Consider the following 21,086-nt stretch of genomic DNA (forward strand, 5'->3'; position numbering starts at 1 on the left):
ATAATTTGTTGAATAAATGTAGGCTATTAAGAAATGAACCCAAAGCCAGCAGCAGCCATGGTCCTAGCCCCCCAAAAAAGCCAATCTGAAACAGTGAAGCCATTTAAAATAAAAGAGAAGTAAAAACAAACAAAAAAAGTAGAAGTCTTATTCTGTATTATCCTTTGAAAAGTATCTTTTTATAATATATATAATATATTATTCTAATATAGTCATATATGTATATAAAGATATATAAATATACCCATACTGGGGATGCATCCCCAAAAATGTATTTCTGATAGAGATGAACAATCAAAAAAGTCTAGAGACAACCAATGTTAACAAACAAATTTGATTTCTAGCAGGTCTCAGGTTTCTTTCATTTCCAACAAAGAGACTTCTGAAATGTGATTAACACATATATGGGCCCTGGAGATCAAACCCTGACCATGCTATGGAGAAGGATACTGGTCCCAAGTCTCTCTCATGGGGTGCCCAAGCTGATTCAATGTCCCTCCACCTTGGGCTGTGTCCTGCTCTCCTGGAGTCACCGGCAATCAGCACCAAGGAGGGCCAGCAGACACAGAGCTCACAGTCCAAGCTCCCCTAACTCTGCTGCAGGATCCCAAAAGGAAAGGTCTGAGCCCCATTTGCGTGTGGTGGCTCAACTGTCTCTCTCACCAGTCACAGGTTGGGGAGGGGAAGGGGCGAAAAAGAGTCTAAGTGGAGGAAAGGCCACCTTCTGGCTGTCTCCATCCCTCTGTCTGGGAGGCAGACCACAAAGAATGGCGGGGCTCTGGGGTCATGTAGATCTCGTGGGGCCCACTGGAGTTCTGTGGCTTCTGCAGTCTGGGCTGGACTTCGGAAACATCTGGGTGGGGATGAGCAAGACAGAACCTGAGGGATTGAGACCCTTGGAGAGGGCAAAGGTGCCCAGTGGGTAGAGGAGCAATATGGCGCCTGCCATCCAGTTCAGGTCTGTGGGGTGGGAGGCGCCCCGGAAGGGTAGTGAGAGCCTGGTGCCCTGTCCACAGCAGCTCTCCACTCACCGGTAGCAGCCATCTCTGGGCTCGCTTCCGCAGAAGGTCTCTCCAGCAGTCCAGGAACTCCCCAACAGTCCGAGATGTGAGAAAAGGGGATGTTAGCCAATCCACCTAACCTTCTCACTGGTCTCTGAACCTCTCTGGGCTTAATCACTGTCAATGCCTTGCTCCTTCCAGTTCTGTTCCACAATCTCTTCCCATGGAATCTCCTGTAGGTTCAGGCACCCTTCCTTCAGATGCTCATCCAATCTATGTTTGTTTGTCTGTTTTTCCTCTTTCATCTAAAATTTCTTCATCTTACAGAGATGCTCTGGCTGGTGGTGTCTTTGGTCCATCATATAGTCCCTATTCCCTGCCCTTCTTTTTGAATTGCTTTCTTTAAAATTTTATAGTGATCATCACTGTCTTTCTTTACCATTGTTGATTTAAAGTCTATTTTATCTGATAGGAGAATAGCTGCAGCTGCTCTATTTTGGTTTCCATTTTTTGTACAGTATTTTTTCCATCCCTTCACCTTGAGTCTGTGTGAGTCCTTGTGGGTTAGCTGTGTTTCCTGGAAACAACAGATACTTAGGTTGTGTTTTCATTTATTCAGCCAGTCTGTCTTTTAAATGGGGCATTCAGACCACTTATGTTAAGTGTCAGTATTGATATGTGGCATGCTGTTCTGTTCATCATGGTGGGTGATATCTTATTGTTTCCCCTCTTGTAATACTGTTATATAAGAGCTGTGAGCTTTAACTTTATGGTGATTTTCCACTGGTGGGTATGTATTGTGTTGATCCATCGAGTTCTACATATTTCTATAGGGCAAGTCTGTAGTGACAAATTCCCTTAGTGCTTGCTTATCTGGAAAAGTCTTCATTTCTCCATTATTTATGAAACTTAGTTTTGAAGGATACAAGATTCTGGGCCAGTAGTTGTTCTGTTTAAGACTGAAGATGGGCCCCAATACCTTCTGGATTGTAAGGTCTCCACTGAGAAGTCTTCTGTTAGCCTGATGGGTTTTCCTTTGTAGGTTAAGTTGCTGCTTTTGTCTTGCCGCTTGTAGAATTTTCTTCTCCTTTTTGACTTTGGCCAAGTTGATGACTATGTGACTTGAAGATGTCTTATTTGCTATGAATCTTCCCAGTGTTTGATAACTATCCTGTATCTGATATTTGAATCTCTGGCAATACCAGGGAAGTTTTCCTCAATAATTCCCTCAAACAGATTTTCCATGCTTTTTGTTCTTTCTTCCTCTCCCTCAGTGATACCTATAATTAGTAGAATTAGTTCACTTCACATAGTCCCATGTTTCTCTGAATGATTGTTCAGTCCTCTTTATTCTCTTCTCTGCCTCTTTTAATGCTGGGTTAGCTTGAGAGCCTTATCTGCAACCTCTGAGATTCTCTCTTTCTTGGTTTTGCCTGTTGTTGAAGCCTTATGCTGCATTTTGAAAATCCCTAAGTGACTCTTTCATTTCTTTAAGTTCTATTGTATCCCTTCTTATTATATCTAGCTCTTTACCAATTTTTTCATTGATTTCCTGAAATATTTTTTTGGCTTCTTTTTGTTGGTTTTCAACTTTCTCTTCATTTCCATTCATCTTATTTGCCATCCATATTCTAAATTCTATTTCTGACATTTCAACAACTTCCTTTTGGTTGGGGTCCACTGCTGTAGATCAGTGTGATCCCTTGAGGGTGTTTTTTCATGTCAGAATTCTATTGCTAACTGTTTCTCATCTGAATCTCTTTTGTTGTCTCAGGGCTGATAGGTTTATAGGGCACCTGTTCTCCTTTGCTGGGAACTCTTCTACTTAGTGAGAAGGAGAAGTCCCTAGGTGGCACTTTTGTATCCTTCTTTGTTAGACTGACATGTCAGGGGAGGAGCAGGCACACTGAGAGCCTGTAATGTAGCTGTTCTGTCTCGTTTTGTTCTCTTGTTATTGTCACAGTTAAAGCTGGTACTGGATGACCTTTGTGCAGAGTGGTGGGTTTTTCCCCAGACTGCTTTTAGAAGTTCAAGTTAAGTGCTGGGTAAGACCTCCTCATAGTAACTGTCATTTCAGGGCATTGTTCTGCCTGGGGTCCCCCTGCAGAGGTGACAGTGGAAGCTGGGTCAGGCTACATAGGCAGCAGTCATGAGTGTCTATTCTGTAGACATTTGCTCAAATCATATCAGGTGCAATGGCAAAGTGAAGCTCCAGGGTCCTTGGCAGAGTGTTGGACCTCAGGGCAGTTCCATGGGCCTTGCAGCAGTAGTAGAGCCTAAGGGGTGAGGTTTCGGGTCCCAGGGGCACTACTGGAGCCTCTGGGGCAGAGCCACAGTCCCAGCAGCTACATTGAAACCTCAGTGGCAGAGCCTGGAGCCCAGTGGAAGCACTGGAGCCTCAGGGGTGGAACAGGAGCAGCACTGGGGCCTCACAGGCACAGCCATGGGCCGGGGGCAGCAGGAGCCTCAGAGGCAAAACTGTAACCTGGAGGTAGTACAGGAGCCATGTGGGCATAGCCTTGTGGTCAGATAGCAGCACAGGAACTGTGGAGGTGTAGCCACATTGGGTGGGCAACTCTGGTGGCACAGGAACCATGGAGGTGGAATGGCACTACCATTTTTCATCCTTAGAAGATCCCTATCATGATCTCCTCTTTTTTAATAAGGAAACTTAGGCTAGAGAGAGATCAAGTAATTTGGCTGAAATCACAGTTAAATCAGTGGCAGAGACAGAACTCATTGAAGAATTCTGAAATGGGAAACAAGGAGTATTTTCAGTAAGTGACATGTATTTTAGAAAAACAGCTATGAAGCAATGTAGATGAAAGTATGGAAGTGAAATGGGCTAGTTTTAGGGAAATCAATGCAATAGGTAAATGTGATAATTCAAGTAAGAGGTATTGAGGGAGTGGGAATAAGGGAAAGGAAAACTAAAGGATTCCATTGGTTTCTAGCCTGAGTGGATGGGTAGGAAAAGCATGTTTGAGTGAAAAGAGGCATAAAATGAAGGAGATAAAGTACAGAATTAGTAGTTTGGCCTTAGGTAATGAGGACACATTGAGTTCTAGGTTTTAATAAAAGAAAAGACCAAACTTAAAGTATAATAGGAAGTTGACTCGAAAGAAGTAGAGTTCAAAAATGAGGTGGGAAGAATTGCTAGGATAAATATATTTAGAATTCATCAGTATATATCAGCAATTAATACTTTAGCCAAGAAAAGTAGAAAATAAATATCCATGAGTCTATACTGATATAAATGATTAAACAATTAATGAGGATGAATAGATGCATCTTCGATGCAGAAGAATTCCAAATGATTTATGTAGTTATTTCCCTCTCAAGGAGGTAGAAAATAACTCCCCACTCCTCAAGTGTAATCTGCACACAGTGACTTCCCAGAAATCACAATATGGAAAAAGGGAATAAGAAGAATAACTTTCCAGTGGAGAAGACTATCAAAAACCACTTCAGCCAAATATCAACATAAACATCAACAACTATAAGTCACAACTTAACAATAATAAATTGATAGTATGTAGTCTTGATATGATGTGATGACAGCGGCAGTTTACGCGCTCTTCCTCCCCAAAACCCATAACTCCAGTCTAATCATGAGAAAAGTATCATACCAATCTCAATTGAGTGACAGTCTATAAAATGCCTGGCCTATACGTCTCAAAACTGTCAAGGTCATCAGAAACAAGTAAAATTTAAGAAACTGTCACAGCCAAGAGCAGCCTAAGGAGATATGACCACTATTTAATAAGGAATCTTAGATGGGAGTTGGGAACAGAAAAAGGAAATTAGACAAAAACCAAGAAAATATGAATAAAGTATGGATTTTAGTTAATAATTATATATAAATATCAGTTAACTCATTTAAACAAATGTACCATACTATAATGTAACATGTTTATAGTAGGAGAAACTGGGTGTGAGGTTTATGAGAACTCTCTGCATTACCATCACAATTTTCTGTAAATATAAAACTGTTGTGAATAATAAAGTTTACTTTTTTAAAATTAGGCCAAGAATTAAAACCATAGAAACTTATTAATATTCAAGGTATAGAAAGAGGAAAATATGTCAGTAAAAGAAATTTAAAAGGAATGATCAGAAATACAAAAAGACAGAAACAGGTCTAATATAATAGAAGTCAAAGAAAATAAGAAATAAACAGAATCCACTGTATTCAAGAGGTCACTGGTAAAAAATTAGAAGTTAACTGGAGCTGTAAGAATGAAAAATAAATCACAGTTGGTTTATGATGCCTTATGAGCCATGATTTTATTATTCTCCCAATTAAAAATCTCTTAAAAGACTCTACTAGTTTCAAGTCTATTAACAGTCTTCCCTCTTCACTGAATTCACATCCAGTTATGTTGCTAAAGCATAACTTTTATTGAATCTTCGTTCACAGCGTGAAGTATTAGGAAATGCATCAAACAGAATACTTTCATCTGGAAGTAACAGAAAATTCTGAAATCAAACTGGCTTAACCAATAAAGAAATGTATAACCAGTAGCACATATAATAAGACATTCACAGGTAAAACAAATCTCTAAGCACTACGAGTCAGAACTTCAGAAATTCTCTTGTATTCCCTTCCTTGGACCTAGCCTCTTAGGCGCAGCTTCAACCACAAGCTGGAAGCAAGATGACAAGAATATTTCAAGACTGTGATCTGCCCATCCTCAAGGATGTCACCAGCAAATGAAAGGAATTATCATATTTCACTTGGGCTTACCAAAATCAATCCTGGAACCTGGAATGAGGTCCCCTTCCTCTGAGTCATGTAAAGGAAGGTTAGATGCCTAAATAAAACAGAGAATCTGTTAGAAAGGTAGCAAGGAAAGGGGTAATGCTAAATAGGCAACCAACAGTAGCCAATACAGGAAGTTCTTATTTGCATGTTTTTCCTCAAGAACATTTAAAAATTATTTTAATACAATGAAGACTAGAATTGAACAAAATAAGTGCCACACAATTTCCTTCCTCAAATAACCAAATGATAACCTCAGAGACTGTCAGTACTGTTTCACAGGTCAAGGGAAAAATGCAGTATGAATGTAAGCTTTCTCTTATCACTCAAATTTATATCACAAAAATAAAATATATTTGGGTATTTTCAAACCAGAACCCTATTACATGTCATACTTCAACTTTTTATTGTGTTAGGGATAAAATGATAAGAGATTCCAAGGTAGTATAAAGAACACTGAACTTAGAGTCAGGTAACTGGACTCTAGTCCCACTCTTCCACTAAACTACAGTGTTATCACAGATGGTCACCTAATCACTCAGTTTCCTCCTTTGTTAAATGAGCAAATTAGGAGAGGTGATCTCTCAACTCTTATTTCTGGTTAATTCCTAATTAGAAATAATACTCATCTGTTAACTATAAGATTTATGTGAACTATTTAAAGTTGTAATTCTAGGCTTAGCCAAATCCTAAAGACTGCTTCCAAGACTATGGGCTGATGACACATGAAGACTTTTTCCTACAAAACTTCACTTTCATGAAAACTTTCACTGTGGCCAGAAACGTAAATAGAATGATGTTACAACTTCTCTGAAATAACTCATTAATTTAATTCAATTTCTCCTTAAACTCAAATTCATTATTAAAAGGTTGTAGTGTACCTACAGATGCAAATCCATACTGTTGGACTGTAGAACGGAAAATGACAGAAACTTAACCGCTTTGAAATTCAATTAAAGACAAGATTTCTAACCACTAAAGCCTAAATGAGGAAGAAGATGGAAATCAAAGCACAATGAAAAAGCTGGAATTCAAGTCACAAACAGAAATGGAAATTTCTAAACAGAGTGAGAAAGGGGGAAAATATGCTCCCCCCAAAATACAGGCTTAGAAGAAATTAAACCTAAAGGTCTCATGAGTTTTTCTTAAAGACTATTGACTTACACAAAATGAATAAAAATAACTTCCAAAAACAGGTTGGTGACAGTGAGAAACAGAAGAGGAAACCATTACCACGTCCTTTAGGAACCTCAGATTAATAGGTTTTGGCAAAACAGACACAAAATCATATGGGATGACTCTGGATAAAACCCCATGACTTTAGCCAACTGCATTATGACCTGGAGGTGGTTATTCTCAAAATTATTAATAATGAAAAATACTTACACAGGATACACATGATTGCCAGGAAAAAAAAATGCACTTCTTTGAAATAGTTTTTAAAACAACAAACCACCCGCAGAAACCACATGGGCACAAAATGAAACGATTCTAGTCACTGATTTGTGGATCATTTAAGTACTCCTCAAGTAAAAGACTCAGCTTTAGGCTCCTTTTCTGAGACAAGCAGACTGTCCATGAAAATATCTGATTTGGAGCTAGTCAGAAAACAGTGCAAATATACCTCCAATGGTCTGAGTTTCAAGAGAAATCATTTTCTCCAAGGAGAATCTTACAGTTTTAAGAGATCACTTACCACTTTCAAGATAGTTCTTTTCCTCGCAGTAAGAATCCAGAAAAAGCTTAAAAATGGGCTTTCAAAATAAAATAAAATCTCACTCAAAGTGATTAACATTACAGTATTATAAGCTAACACCTCTTGGAATTGTCCATTTAAATACCAAAACTCCCTGCTATCAGGAGTAGCATAAGTAATACATTAGGATTACTCAATTTATCAAAATATATAATAATACCCTAGTAAGATGTTATACCAGATATACTATTTTTTTGGTACGCTGCAAAAGAGAAAAGAATAAATATAAAGGAAGGAATACTGTTTGGGAGACAGGCAAAAGGAGAAAGCAGGAAATGGGTAGCAGGTGGTTGCACTGGAACACTAGTAGCTAGGCTAGGTACAACGAACAGTTTGAACCAGAAAAAGGAAGCCAAATAAAATCAGAGCCAAACACAGTCTAGGAAGAAGCAATGCCTAGGTAAAATGCAAAGGGTACCGAAGGATCTAATTTACATATGGAAATCTCAGGAACTAGAAATATTAACATGAAACAGAAAGTTTACCTTGATCCTCAGCATCATGAAAAGTCCTTACACTCCTTTAAGTGAGAAAAAAAGATTATTTTTCACCATGGCTTATATCATATTATCCCTACAAAAAGATAAGAACATATAAAAACCCAACGACATACAAGAGCTACAAGTTCACATACATCCGCACACATACTCCTCTATGCTTTCAATGTCCTGACATAATGCCATAAAAATAGAGGGATTTCCCCCCTCTATTTGGTTCTATATAAGGTGCTGACTCTCCCTTGGACAGGCTGGCAAAGCTCAGCTTGTCAGAACCTGCATAACCTTAAAGAACACATATAATTTCAGAAGAAACAGAGGAAGAATAGAAAAATAGATGAGTTTCCAAAAGAAATAATTTTAAATTATACATATCTCTGTAGTCCTCTTCCTTTAGAGTTGATGTTACTGGTGGTATTTGTTACCACACGTATGAATCCTAAAGATACAAAAAGCATTAAGAACCATCCAAGGCAACTGTAGTTATCTTATAAACTATAGTTCCAACACAATGAAAAGAATAGTAACAACAAGGATGGAAAGCCCTGGGATTATCACCTAGTCAGAAAAAAATACAGAACTAAAGAAAGACCAGCTTAAACTCATTTTAGAAAATGAAGAGCAAAGCACTATAACTATACTAAAGATCTCTAATTAACCAAACAGCATAAAATTTGTATACAAAGAATTCGTAACAAAATTCTTCACGTTATAGTAAAATAACTGTTTTTTAAGTAGCTACTCTGTCTATTATGGACATAGAAATAAGAAATGCCTGGTTTTTCAAGGCTTACTAAGCACAGAAAGTAACATGTCTAAAACACAGGAAACTACCAAAAACTGTGGTACATATCTCTAGCATGTAACTTTTATGCAAAGATTTAATGACAGGTTGAGGGGAGAGATTTAATTTCTATAAAGTAGACACCTTATAAAGTACAAAGCAGAATAAAAGATAAACAGAGTAAGCAAAAAATTAAATCATACACCTCCCACATATCATCAGTAGTTTACTCAGAAACTTCTTCACCTCCACCCACCCCCACAGTATCCATTGTCTTCTGCACTGTGGTTACTTCAAAGCAGAAGTGTGATAAAGTGTGGAAGAAAATTTAAACTACAGTATACAGGTAGCATTCTACTTCCAACCAAAATGGAAACACGGGGACTAGATTTAACCTCTAGTTTCTACTAAAGGTAGTTTCTATTAGAGGTAATTAGAAAACTGAACAAAATATATGAAGCAATAGTTTTCAAATATTGGATAACAGCATAGAATTGTAAATCCTAAAAGACAGAAAACAAAGTAAGCACTGTAATTGCCAACTTACAAACTGGAGTCAGTGTGCAGGCAGGCCAAAGCACACGGTAGGGGATCCCATGCAAAGCTGCCCTCTACTGATTTGCTGAGATAGGGTTAAGAGTTTACAAAGCACCTAGAAATTGCAAGGTCAAGAATTTGAGAGTAAGAGCTCCAGAGATAGAAAGGTCTTCTCAAGTCTTAGGCTGAGTTCTAACCTGTACACACACAGGAGAGAAAATTACTCAAGGGTGGGAAAAGAACAAAAGTGAGTGGACAAAACAACATCTGGAGCTCACACACAGCTGGCAACCGTCTCTATCCTCTCCAATCAGAGTGGATAAACCAAGTAGCTACCAAAATCAAAGAGTGAATGGGTTGGGAATTAAGAGGGAAAAGATGTGCAGTAGTATATAAAGTGCCTCAGGTAAGTAAGCTTTAAAAGCATGTCCAAAGGGATTGAACCCAGAAGATGGAGGAAGTAAGAACAGAGCACGGAGTCACCAAACTGGAAAACAAGGGAGTCTGGAAGAGGAGGGGACAGGTATAATAGGTATCAGGAAGACAGTCTTAAACGATAAGATAGGGATGTCACCTACATTGGGCTTTTTTAAGCTCTCTACAGTAAACTAGGCTGCCAGAAACAGTGAAAAGTTATCAGACATACCCAAATTATAATCATCTTTCTACTTAGTAAGAGTCTCTATCTTACCTTTAATTTGAAAGTAAGAGCATACCACCACCCTTCATCCAAAATAAAGCCTTATTTTTTTTCAGACGGCCAAATAACAGAATGATCACACACAGTTTTGATTATTTCCCAAGCAATCCACAAGGGCCTTATCCCAGCCTGTCTAGGGTTGACTTAATCATGCTCATGCTTGCACTTCTCCATACTCTGCTTTTGATCATCTATCCCTACCATGAGATCCTAGAGTCCCTTCACAATCTGACTCAAATTTTTCTATACAGTCTTATCTTCTTGCTTTCTTTCAGTTTGCCTGTTTTTTCCTAGCACAAAAACAAAACAAAACAAAACAAAACAAAAACCATTCATTAATAAATACTGAGTATTTTTTGATTGACTTACTGACTTCAACTTCTCAAATACATGGGGAAAAAACCTGAAGCCTACCAGCAACTATGAATATAAGATTGGGCAGTCAGTTCAAAATTGCTATTTCAGAAAATTTCCCAAAGCTACATACAGCTCAAATATGTATAACCAAACTTGGTCCATTTGTAAACTATTAGTACGCAAGGATATTTAAAGGATACAATGAATTAAAGAATTTCAATATTTCCAGGCATTTTAATGTGAAACACACACTTATATACATCTGTATGTTTACATATACATATATTCAATAATATATTCTATTTGGTGCTAGCGTCTCTATTGTCATTAACATAATACTGCCATGTCACTCACTTTTGCTTATTTCCTAGTAATACATTAAGAGATTAGCTTGGGCCATAATTTTCTTATCACAAGGGAAAGGTGTACATACTATGGGTAACAGGAAAGCAGTAATAGTATCGTGAACAAAAGTGCAATTCTCCTAAGCATTGGTTCCTTCATCACCATTACAAGTGATTCCCTGATGCTTACGATAATCCCTGACACTTCATGATATTCCGGAAGGATAAAACAAAGAATCTCTTAAAATGAAAGTAACATTCTATTTATAATACTTCCCTCACAATGACTTTCTCTGGCCTTAACACACACATTCCACACTTAAAAACATCACTAAATTTCAGTTTCAGTTTCATGCATAAAGAACAATTATAACAGCAGTGTCCTGAATAACTGCCCATTACCTTATTAGAAGAATGGATAAGAATAGATAACTATATAAAAAGAATGCTGTAATTCCTACACACACACACACACAACCCAGCTTTTCCAAATATATAACCAATTAGTGCTGTTTTATTCAATTGTTATGCTTACCTTCCTCAGAGAAAGTAAACAAATTCATCACATATGGCACAGCTTTTTTGGTTAGAATAACTGAATTCTGTGATATTTTGAGGCACAATACATATTTTCTTTTAATTACTGAAACCATGTTAAAGTAATTGAATTGCAAAAGAAACGAATATTTGCTCTGCTTTGAAAATGGCTATACATTTTCTAAAACTTAGAACCAACAAAAGCTTGCTATATAATCCAACATTAGAGACACAGAGAAAAGATTCTAGTGAGAGTTGATGAACAATGAAAAAGCTCAAATGATTTGCATGATTCCAGACCTCAACATTGCTACACAATCACAATGGAAGGAATGTGTGGTAATTAACCAGCTTTAAATGCTGAAAGTATCCAAACAATCATTCTTTTTCCCTAAAATTTTTTTATAAAAGGAAAAATCCTATAGTCTTCATGATTACTCCTTCTTTATTTAAAAAAACAAAAAACTAAGTACTGAGAACAGCTATCAATGGGTTTCTCCTCTCCTTTTTAAACAGCGCCTTTTCAACATAAAATTCCATTTTAGTATATTTGTTCATTCTTTCCCAGTATATCTGATTAACATTCTAGCCCTCAATAGGAAAAATAATAGCATGACTATCCTTTATAATCTAAAATGCGATTGTGGTGAGAATAAAAGCTCAAAGAACAGCAGCTATAATATGCCTGAGTATTACCAGATACATTTAAGCCAAAGCAGGTATTTGTTAGTACTAAAGACTGTTGTTAAACATCAATATACTTGATAGTTATAGGTATACTGCTTGCATACATCTATGACTAATCTCGCAGATCTTAGCCTGAATTTCTAAAAGATTTATAAATCTCTTAGATTTATAAATATGGGCTATTTATAAATATAAATATATTCCTAGTCCTTGTACTAGGACTCAGCATCTTAAGCATTTTATTATCTTTTTCATCCCCTTTCTACAGTATATACAGTCATTTCTTTATTGAGTTGCCTTTGGGATACCATAAAGAATAAAGGCGAATTATGAAGTAAATTACATAGGCCACTCTCCTAGATAGTGGTACAATAACTAAACATTATTTCAAATGTTTATTAGCTCCATGTTTGACATTACACTATACCAACCACAACCTGTTGCTTATACTGGAAGAGGAAATAGTCAATCAATTTTCTACTTTTTTGGTAAGTATATTAGTCAGGGTTCTCCAGAGAAAGAGAAACAACATTGTATGTGTGTGTGTGTGTGTGTACATATGTGTATGTGTATATAAATAAAGAAAGAGAAATTGATTGGTTATTGGATCACAAAAGTATAAAGGCCAAGAAGTCCCCACATCTGCAGTCAGCAAGCTGGAGACCCAAGAGAATTCCTAGTCTAAGCCTGAAAACCAAGGAAGCTCACAAAGTAAGTTCTGGACTGAGTCAGAAGGCCTGAGAACCAAAAGTGCCAGTAGCGTTAGGTTCCAGTCCAAGTACAGGAGAAGACTGATGTCCCAGCTCAGGCACTCAGGAAGAAGGAGTTTCCTCTCACACAGCTGTTTTGTTGTATTCACACCTTCAACTGATTGGATGATAGCCACTCACATTAGGGAGGACAATCTGTTTTACTCAGTCTACCAACTCAGATGTTAATATCGGCAAAAAATACCCTTACCGACACACCAAGAACAATGTTTGATCAAATGTTTAGGTGCCCCATGGCCCAGTCACGTTGACACATAAATTAATCATCACAAGTCTACGTCCTGTCAACTTGGCAGCCACATGCATCTCTTTAAACCACACTTACTCTCCAAATAAAGACAACAATATAATAATTCCACCTAACAGGATATAATTATCCTGAGTACAACTGGAAATACATTAACCCTTTCCCAAAAAGAGGAAGTCCTTAAATGGTATTTACTATTAATATTATCCTGAGTACAACTGGAAATGTGCTAACCCCTTCCCAAGAAGAGGAAGTAAAGTCCTTACATGGTATTTACTCCTCTCCTTGATACCTGTAATTTAAATGCTATGATAGAAAATTAACAATACTTAAATGTGGGGCGCGGTGGCAACGCCATTCCAAGATGGCGCCCGCTTCCTGGTCAAACCCTGCTGTTAGTCTGACAAACAAGTGCTCAGCGCATGTGCAGAGTTTGTCTCCTCCCTTCCAAGTGCCTTATCCAATCAGACAATGCCCAGTGTACTTACTGCCTTTATAAGCAGCCGCTGAGAACGCCTCGGCGTCTTCCGCATGTAACCAGTTAAGCAATCCCCATTAAAGTGCTGTCAGAAGAACTCCGGTTGCCTCGTCTTCCTTGCTGGCGAGGCGGGCGCGACAAGTGGTGCCGAAACCCGGGAACCGAAACAACTTTGAGGCACCAGCGGAGACGACCTCGACAGAGGAGAGTTCAGAACTGACGCGTGGGACGGAATCGAATTTGGACCTTTGCTGACCAAGGTAGACTGTTATTGAGAGCCCGTGAGTTCCCTGCTTTCGTTACAGGCAAGGCAAAAGGTGCTCTTTGACCATCAAGACAGTACTTCAGAGTCAGACAAGAAAGAAGACCAAGGCAGGCGCGAAAGCCAGAGCCAGAGCCAGAGCGCCAGGAGAAAAGGGAGAGAAAGAAGAAAAGGGAGAGAAAGAAGAAAAGGGAGAGAAAGAAGAAAAGGGAGAGAAAGAAGAAAAGGGGAGAGAAAGAAGAAAAGGGGAGAGAAAGAAATGTAAAGGTACCAAAAGAGAAGGCCAAGAAAGAAGAAAAGGGAGAGAAAGAAATGTAAAGGTACCAAAAATAAAAATGACAAAGGAAAGGACAGGACAGAAGACAGAGGAGATGCCTGCTTGACTACTGATACATTCCTGTTCCTGTTGAAGCTCCTAGCTCTATGACTGTTTAGATCTCGCAGAGATTTCGGGATCACAGCTGCGATTCATACTGCTCAGGCTCTCAACAGTCTATCTGCTGGAGTAGCCGCAACCCTCGACACTCAAGCCACTCTGAATGCCCATGTGAAGGGTGGGATTATGCTTCTGAATCAGCGAGTGGATTTAGTACAGGACCAAGTGGACACTCTTTGGCAGCTTGCACAGCTGGGTTGTGAGTGGAGAATGACCGGCCTCTGTGTCACTTCTGTGCTCTATGAGAACTTTACCTTTGCCGCTAATCTTTCTAGACAGCTGTCTAGGCATCTAACAGGCAACTGGTCTGCACAGTTTGATTCCTCACTCAGAGACCTGAGACTGGCCATCGTGCACGTGAACTCCACTCATGTGGATCTGAGCCTTGCCACAGGACTGACAGCATGGATTCAACAAGCCACCCATCATCTGAAGGAATGGTCCGGTCTTGCAGCCGTGGCCGTTTTGCTGATCGTTGCGGCTGTTGGCGGACTGTGGTGCATCTGTAGGCTGCAGGCCCAGAGACGGAGGGACCATGTGGTATTGGCACAGGCATTTGCTGCACTTGAACTGGGACAGTCTACACAGGTGTGGTTGACCATGCTTAAGGGTTAGCCTAGGTTTGGGTTGCACTCGCTCCTACCCCCAGGCATTTGGCAGACATGGCCTTTGCACTCTGAGGGATCTCTCCCATTGCACCAGAGAAGGCATGTCCTCAGTCCCACAACCAGCCTTTGCACACCTCAGAGTTTTGCTCATTGCACGAGGTAAGGTGGTTGTTGTTGGGTAAGTGAGGCTCTGCATCCTTGATCGCACTATCGAAGGACGGTGCTAAACGGTTGCTCAGTTCTCATTTAATTAATAAAATAGGGGGAGATGTGGGGCGCGGTGGCAACGCCATTCCAAGATGGCGCCCGCTTCCTGGTCAAACCCTGCTGTTAGTCTGACAAACAAGTGCTCAGCGCATGTGCAGAGTTTGTCTCCTCCCTTCCAAGTGCCTTATCCAATCAGACAATGCCCAGTGTACTTACTGCCTTTATAAGCAGCCGCCGAGAACGCCTCGGCGTCTCCGCATGTAACCAGTTAAGCAATCCCCATTAAAGCGCTGTCAGAAGAACTCCGGTTGCCTCGGTTGCCTCGTCTTCCTTGCTGGCGAGGCGGGCGCGACACTTAAATGCTAATAAAGTCCAAATATCTTACATTACATGATAAGGGAATAAAAGAGGAAAGAACATCAAAGATATTTGCTTTACGTATATTATGTATATGCACACACATTCATAACAAAATAAAGGGGAAATACACAAGACAATTACAGTGCTTGTTTCTGTATCTAGGCACTTGGTTGTAGCTGGTATTTATAACTATTTTCTTCCACCATGGACTCTGTATTCCCTTTGTCTTCAGCAAGCACCTCAGCTGGTTGTGACTGTTACCTAGTAGGCTGACCCTAACCTTCATTCCTGAAGATCTGAGTGGAAGTCCATGTTGCTGCCCACGTGGAACTTCCACCCGTGCCACTATGGACACTGTGTTCATGAGCCCATTGGACAACAACAGAAGTGACTGGGGAAAGAGGCTGTCTTGTATCCATAAAATAGGTCATTTTATCCACTTGATAATTAAACTCCTCCTCTATTGAGGTCTCTCTTAAGTGAACATCCTCGTGACACAAATATTTTCCATGGTATATTTTTTGTCCATACACAGAGGTCTATCCACATACTTCTTCCCCGAATTTCCTTGTCACCAATTTTCCAATCATGTTCCTTCCATGTCACTGACAATCCAGCCAAACCACTGGCCATGGTTTATGAACCAACATATAATCATACACCTGGCCATTTCTCGTTCCAAGCAAAGGGAATAACCAGGTGCGCTGCTCAGAGTTCTGCCCACTGGGAGGGTTTCCCTTCACCACTGTCCTTCAGCGATAGCCCAGAAAGTGGCTATAATGCTACAGCTATCTACTGTTAAGTGGTCCCTGAAAGAAGGCAGTATAACAGAGTGGGGACTGTGGGCATTTGGACCACTTCTTCATGTAACTTACTCATGCCTTTGGGGCCTGCGCAGGCCTGATTAAAGATATACCACTTCCTTTTGATAACGGAATGCTGTTGTTGAAAAAACTAATACGCCACCCCAGAATATGCTGCTCTGGCATATTGACTATTTTGAATTACAGGCACTTAAAAAAACAACAGGTGCAAGAAGATCACTCTAAACTTCATTCTGCTTCTTAAAAGCAGGAGATGAAATTTCTGTGTGAAAGATGTTCTCCCTATACCAAAAAGGAAATAATGTTCTTATCATCAAGGATAGGAAGCTGAAGCAGAGGGAAATCTGTACAAAAGAAATCTTCTTAAACTAATCTTTACATTCCTAGTCATCTCTCTATCCAATTTAACTACCCTAGCCCAAGTACTTTTGCCTTGATCACATTTCACAACCTACTATTCTTTGTCCAATTCGGCACATATGTGATTGACTCTAAATGCTTCTTTGGGTCTTCATTCCCTTTTTATGGCTCCTGTGTTACATAAAACTTACATTAAGTAAATTTGTATGTTTTTCTTCTGTTTATCTGGCTCATGGGCCCAGGTCAAAAGAAAAACCTGAAAAGAGAAGAGGTAATGTCTTTGCCTCCCCAAGACTATGCACACCCAACATTATGGCTTGATGAGTCAGATAACACCAGCTCACTCAGGTCACACAGTAATTTGGTGGCCCAAGGTTAAGCATCAGTCTCCACTGGGGCCCAGAAGCAGATCAAGAGCTGTTTCTCAAAAAGGGAGTAATTATCCCTGGACAATGGCAGGGCCATGCTCCAAAATCCTAAGGGCATGAGCTGTAATTCACCTGTAGGTGCCTGCCAATGGCTCCAAACAGCACCCCTAAATGCTGCTGACACCAAGCACCACTGGATACGGTGGATCATAAGGCCCAAGAAGCAGAGCAGCTTACACAGCAGCCTAGACCTATTGCAGAGCCTTCTTTTGTTTTGGGACCCACTTAAAACTTGCAGCTTTTTGGGTCACTTGGTAAATGGGGTCAGAGTAATACACTCAACTAAGGAATATATTGCTTCGAAAATTCAAATAGATCCACTAAGCACTGTGCCTCTTTTTTGGTTGTAGGAAGGGCCAGATGCAACAACTCATCCTTCATCTTATAAGAATAAATATCTAGACATTTCCCATACCACTGGACTCCTACAAATTTCAGTGGTAGAGGCCCCTGAATTTTAGTTCTATTTATTTACCACCCTCTGACATGCAAATGTTTTACCAATAAGTCTAGAGTAGTTACTACTTCTCACTAAGTCCAATCAGCATAATATCATCAATGTAATAGACTAGTGTGATACCTTGTGGAAGAGAAAGGTAATAAGGATCCCTGTGAACTAAATTATGACATAGTACTAGAGATGATAGAACCTACCCCTGAGGTAGGACAGTGAAGGAGTATTGCTGGTATTGTCAGCCGAAAGCAAACTGATTCAGGTGGGCCTTATAGACAATGATGGAGAAAACAGCATTTGCCTAATCAATAACTTCATATAAGTACCGGGTAAGGTGTTGATATGCTCAAGCAATAAAACCACATCTGATACAACAACTTCACTGGAGTCACCACTTGGTTAAGCTCATGATAAACCACTGTCTCTCCAAGATCCATCTGTCTTCTGCACAGGCCAAATAGAAAGTTGAAGGAGATGTGGTGGAATCACCCACTCCTGCATCATTCAAGTCCTTGATTATGGCACTCATCTCTGCAGTTCCTCCTAGAATGTGACATTGCTTTTGATTTACTACTTTCCTAGGTAGAGACAATTCTACCTTTCTCATCATAATAGCTCTCACTGTATAGGTCAGGGAACCAATGTGGGGATTCTGCAAGTTACTAAGTATAAGTGTTCCATTTATGCATTCTAGAACTGGGAAAATAACCAAAAGATGAGTTCAGAGACCCAAGAGGCCCACTGTGAGATGACCTGAATGAGCTAAAACTACATTGATCTCCTGACCTCCATTAGTCCCTTTTTTGACTGGCAAACTACAGTGATGTTTTGGGTCTCCCGAAGTTAGTGTCAGTTCAGAACTAGTGTCCAGTAGTCCCCCAAAGATCTGATTATTTCCTCTTCCCCATTGCAGTTACCCAGATAAGGCCATAGGAAGTCTAGGAAAATGATTGACAGTATAAATTTTTGGCAATGTACCAGAGTTCTTCAAGGTAATTCAGCCTCTCCCCTTCATTCAAGGGATTCTGGGTTGTAAACTAGCTCAAGTCTGGAAATTGACTGGCCATTTTTCTGATTCAGGTTAGACTTTTGGTCACTTTATCTAAAACATTTTTGCTTATACAGATCAAGTAAGAATTTAGAAGGCTTCCTATCTATTTCACTTCTCAAAACACACAATCAGTTACCCAATCCCATAGGTCTGCAGGAGCTATGATTTTCTGGCTGCTTTGATTCTATCCATTATAGTAACCACACCCACCTTGCCTTTGACAGTTGAGTGCTACCACTTGCCCCTATCACTGGAATACAACTACTCCCACTGCATTTAGATCTCCCAATTCAATGACTGTAGTTCCCATCATGAAGTCTGGCATACAGAGAAGAACAATCACAGAGCACTTCAAGGATTCCAGGACTCCCCTCACAAATTTCTCAGTCATGGTGAAATATGTCTTCTAGACCCACTCAGTATGGGTGAATAAGTCTGAAATGACAAATCCTAACAATCCAATCTCCCTAAGCCTTTGAAAACCTTCTTTTTAAACCAAGGCAAGGCTGGCATTTCCAGTTTGCTCACTATGGACCACCTTTTGGTCTGTTTCAGAGTGGCTCATGTTTGTAATCCCAGGCCTTTGGGAGACTGATGCAGAAGGATCGCTTGAGCCCAGCCTGACTTGAAGACAAGCCTGGACAACAATTTTTTCTCTACAAAAAATTATGCAGGAAGATTGCTTGAGCCTAAGAGGTTAGGGCTGCAGTGTGCTATGATCATGCCACTGTACTCCAGGGTGGGTGACAAAGTGAGGCCCTGTCAAAAAAAAAGAAAAGAAGAAAAGAAAAGAAAAGAAAAGAAAAGAAAAGAAAAGAAAAGAAAAGAAAAGAAAAGAAAAGAAAAGAAAAGAAAAGAGAGAAAGTGAGAGAGGAAGGAAAGGAGAGGAGAGGAGAGGGAAGAGGGGGAGGGGAGGGAAGGGGAGGGGAGAAGGGGAGGGGAGAGGGGGAGGGGAGGAGAGAGGGGGAGGGGAGGGGAGGGGAGAGGGGGGAGGGGAGAAAGAAAAGGAAAGAATTTGGGAATTCAACTTCATCAGTCTTCCCATATTTCCCCATTCCCACTTTCAAGATCCCATTCCTTCCCAATCAATGGCCTCACAATAATGTATTTGTTAATGTTACCATCATGTAATTAATGTGAGGTCCTTGAAGACCAGAATGGCATTTATTTCTAGATGCCCCAATGTCTAGTATGGGTACTTGAAATACAATAAGGGCTCAATAAGAATTTTCATTAAATTGAATTTTGCTTGTCATCATATCTCAGTTCTCCATTATTTAATTTTCATAGGCTCAGTTTTGATAGCTATTAAATCATTGTTTATGTATCTATCAAGGTCTTAATCTGCTAATAGTGCCTCTTTAATAAAAAAACAGACTTGTTCACCAAGGCAAACACATAAAGGATTACTTGCTCACGTTTTTCCAAGATGATATAAAACTTGTTCTAACCACTCATTTTCATTTCTCTTTGAATTAAAGGTACCACTATCCTCAGCACATTTTTTTCATATGATCTTGACATTAGCATGAATCACCTATAATTTTTTCACCTCCATATCTAGTAAGTAATAGAGTACCAATTCTGTCTATAAAAGACTTCTAATCCTTATAAACTCTAATCCATCCAGTAAAACACAATTATACTTACATGTTAAAAAAAAAAAAACCCTATCTGAAACACACCTTCATTCTCCTTTCTTATTGAGTATATCCCTGACAAAGCTGTCACCCTATGAGCAATATTTGAAAGAGTATTCCTTTTCACCATTATAAAGACTTAAAGACTTAATCATTAACTTAAAAAGTAAGGCTTTCCAATAGACAGGATAGGCACTCTCAATATTCTTCATATGCCATGATGTCAGGGTCCTACAGAAATGTCAACTGACTCTGTTCCTCTACTGAGTAAATATATAATCAAACCCCAAAAATGTTAGCTCTCTGTGATAGCAATGACATTAAGAAGTTTTACTCTGTTCCTCTACTGAGTAAATATATAATCAAACCCCAAAAATGTTAGCTCTCTGTGATAGCAATGACATTAAGAAGTTTTATTTACTAAGTTCCGATGATTGTGGATATGTATTCCTTTAATTGTGCATAAATATCTTTGCTTAGTGCATTTATATTTGACATTAACTAAACACCACAGAATGAGCTATACTTCTAGAAACCCACTTCAGCAACTTTATGGTGAACCTTTGGTAGCAATATATACCACCTAAACATGGGATGTCTCTCTGGTAATAAATAATAAAAAAGTACATAAATATCTAGTTCAAAAAGATACATGATACAAATGTAACAAGGGGAATTAAAGAGATAAGACAGACACATCTTAGATGTACCTAACATGACTCTCCCTAGTGACAAATATAGCAGGTCCTTAACATCCTTAAATTCATGATGAGTGAGTGTGAAAATCTGAAATAGCTTCTGCTAGGAATCGCTAATTTTACATTCTGAATGATGAAATATGTAATGGCATTACTTCCCAAAGAAATACTAGTATGCTTCATTGCAAAATATAAAAATGAAAGTAAGTGCATATCAGGACAGTCTGCTGTAGGTATGAAAAAGCATCTCTAGTGATCATTTATAACATCTATAAACCATTTATAGCTTCCTCAAGTAGAA

At 39.3% G+C, this 21,086-nt stretch overlaps 1 protein-coding gene across 5 annotated transcripts in view; it reads right to left on the reverse strand.

Moving 5' to 3' along the window:
- The window catches only part of CCDC91 (coiled-coil domain containing 91), a 307,926-nt gene that overhangs the window by 278,702 nt on the left and 8,138 nt on the right, over nt 1-21,086 (reverse strand). Inside the window, exon 1 of one of the 5 annotated variants that reach the window (XM_020283062.2) lies at nt 5,749-5,821. The exons of the other annotated variants lie outside the window; for them this stretch is intronic. The gene's annotated coding sequence lies outside the window, so the exon portion shown is untranslated. Of the gene's footprint in view, nt 1-5,748; nt 5,822-21,086 lie in introns of those variants that run through there. 5 annotated transcript variants of the gene reach the window in all.

The sequence above is a fragment of the Microcebus murinus genome, chromosome 10 (assembly GCF_040939455.1).
Source record: "Microcebus murinus isolate Inina chromosome 10, M.murinus_Inina_mat1.0, whole genome shotgun sequence".
Taxonomy (NCBI): domain Eukaryota; kingdom Metazoa; phylum Chordata; class Mammalia; order Primates; family Cheirogaleidae; genus Microcebus; species Microcebus murinus.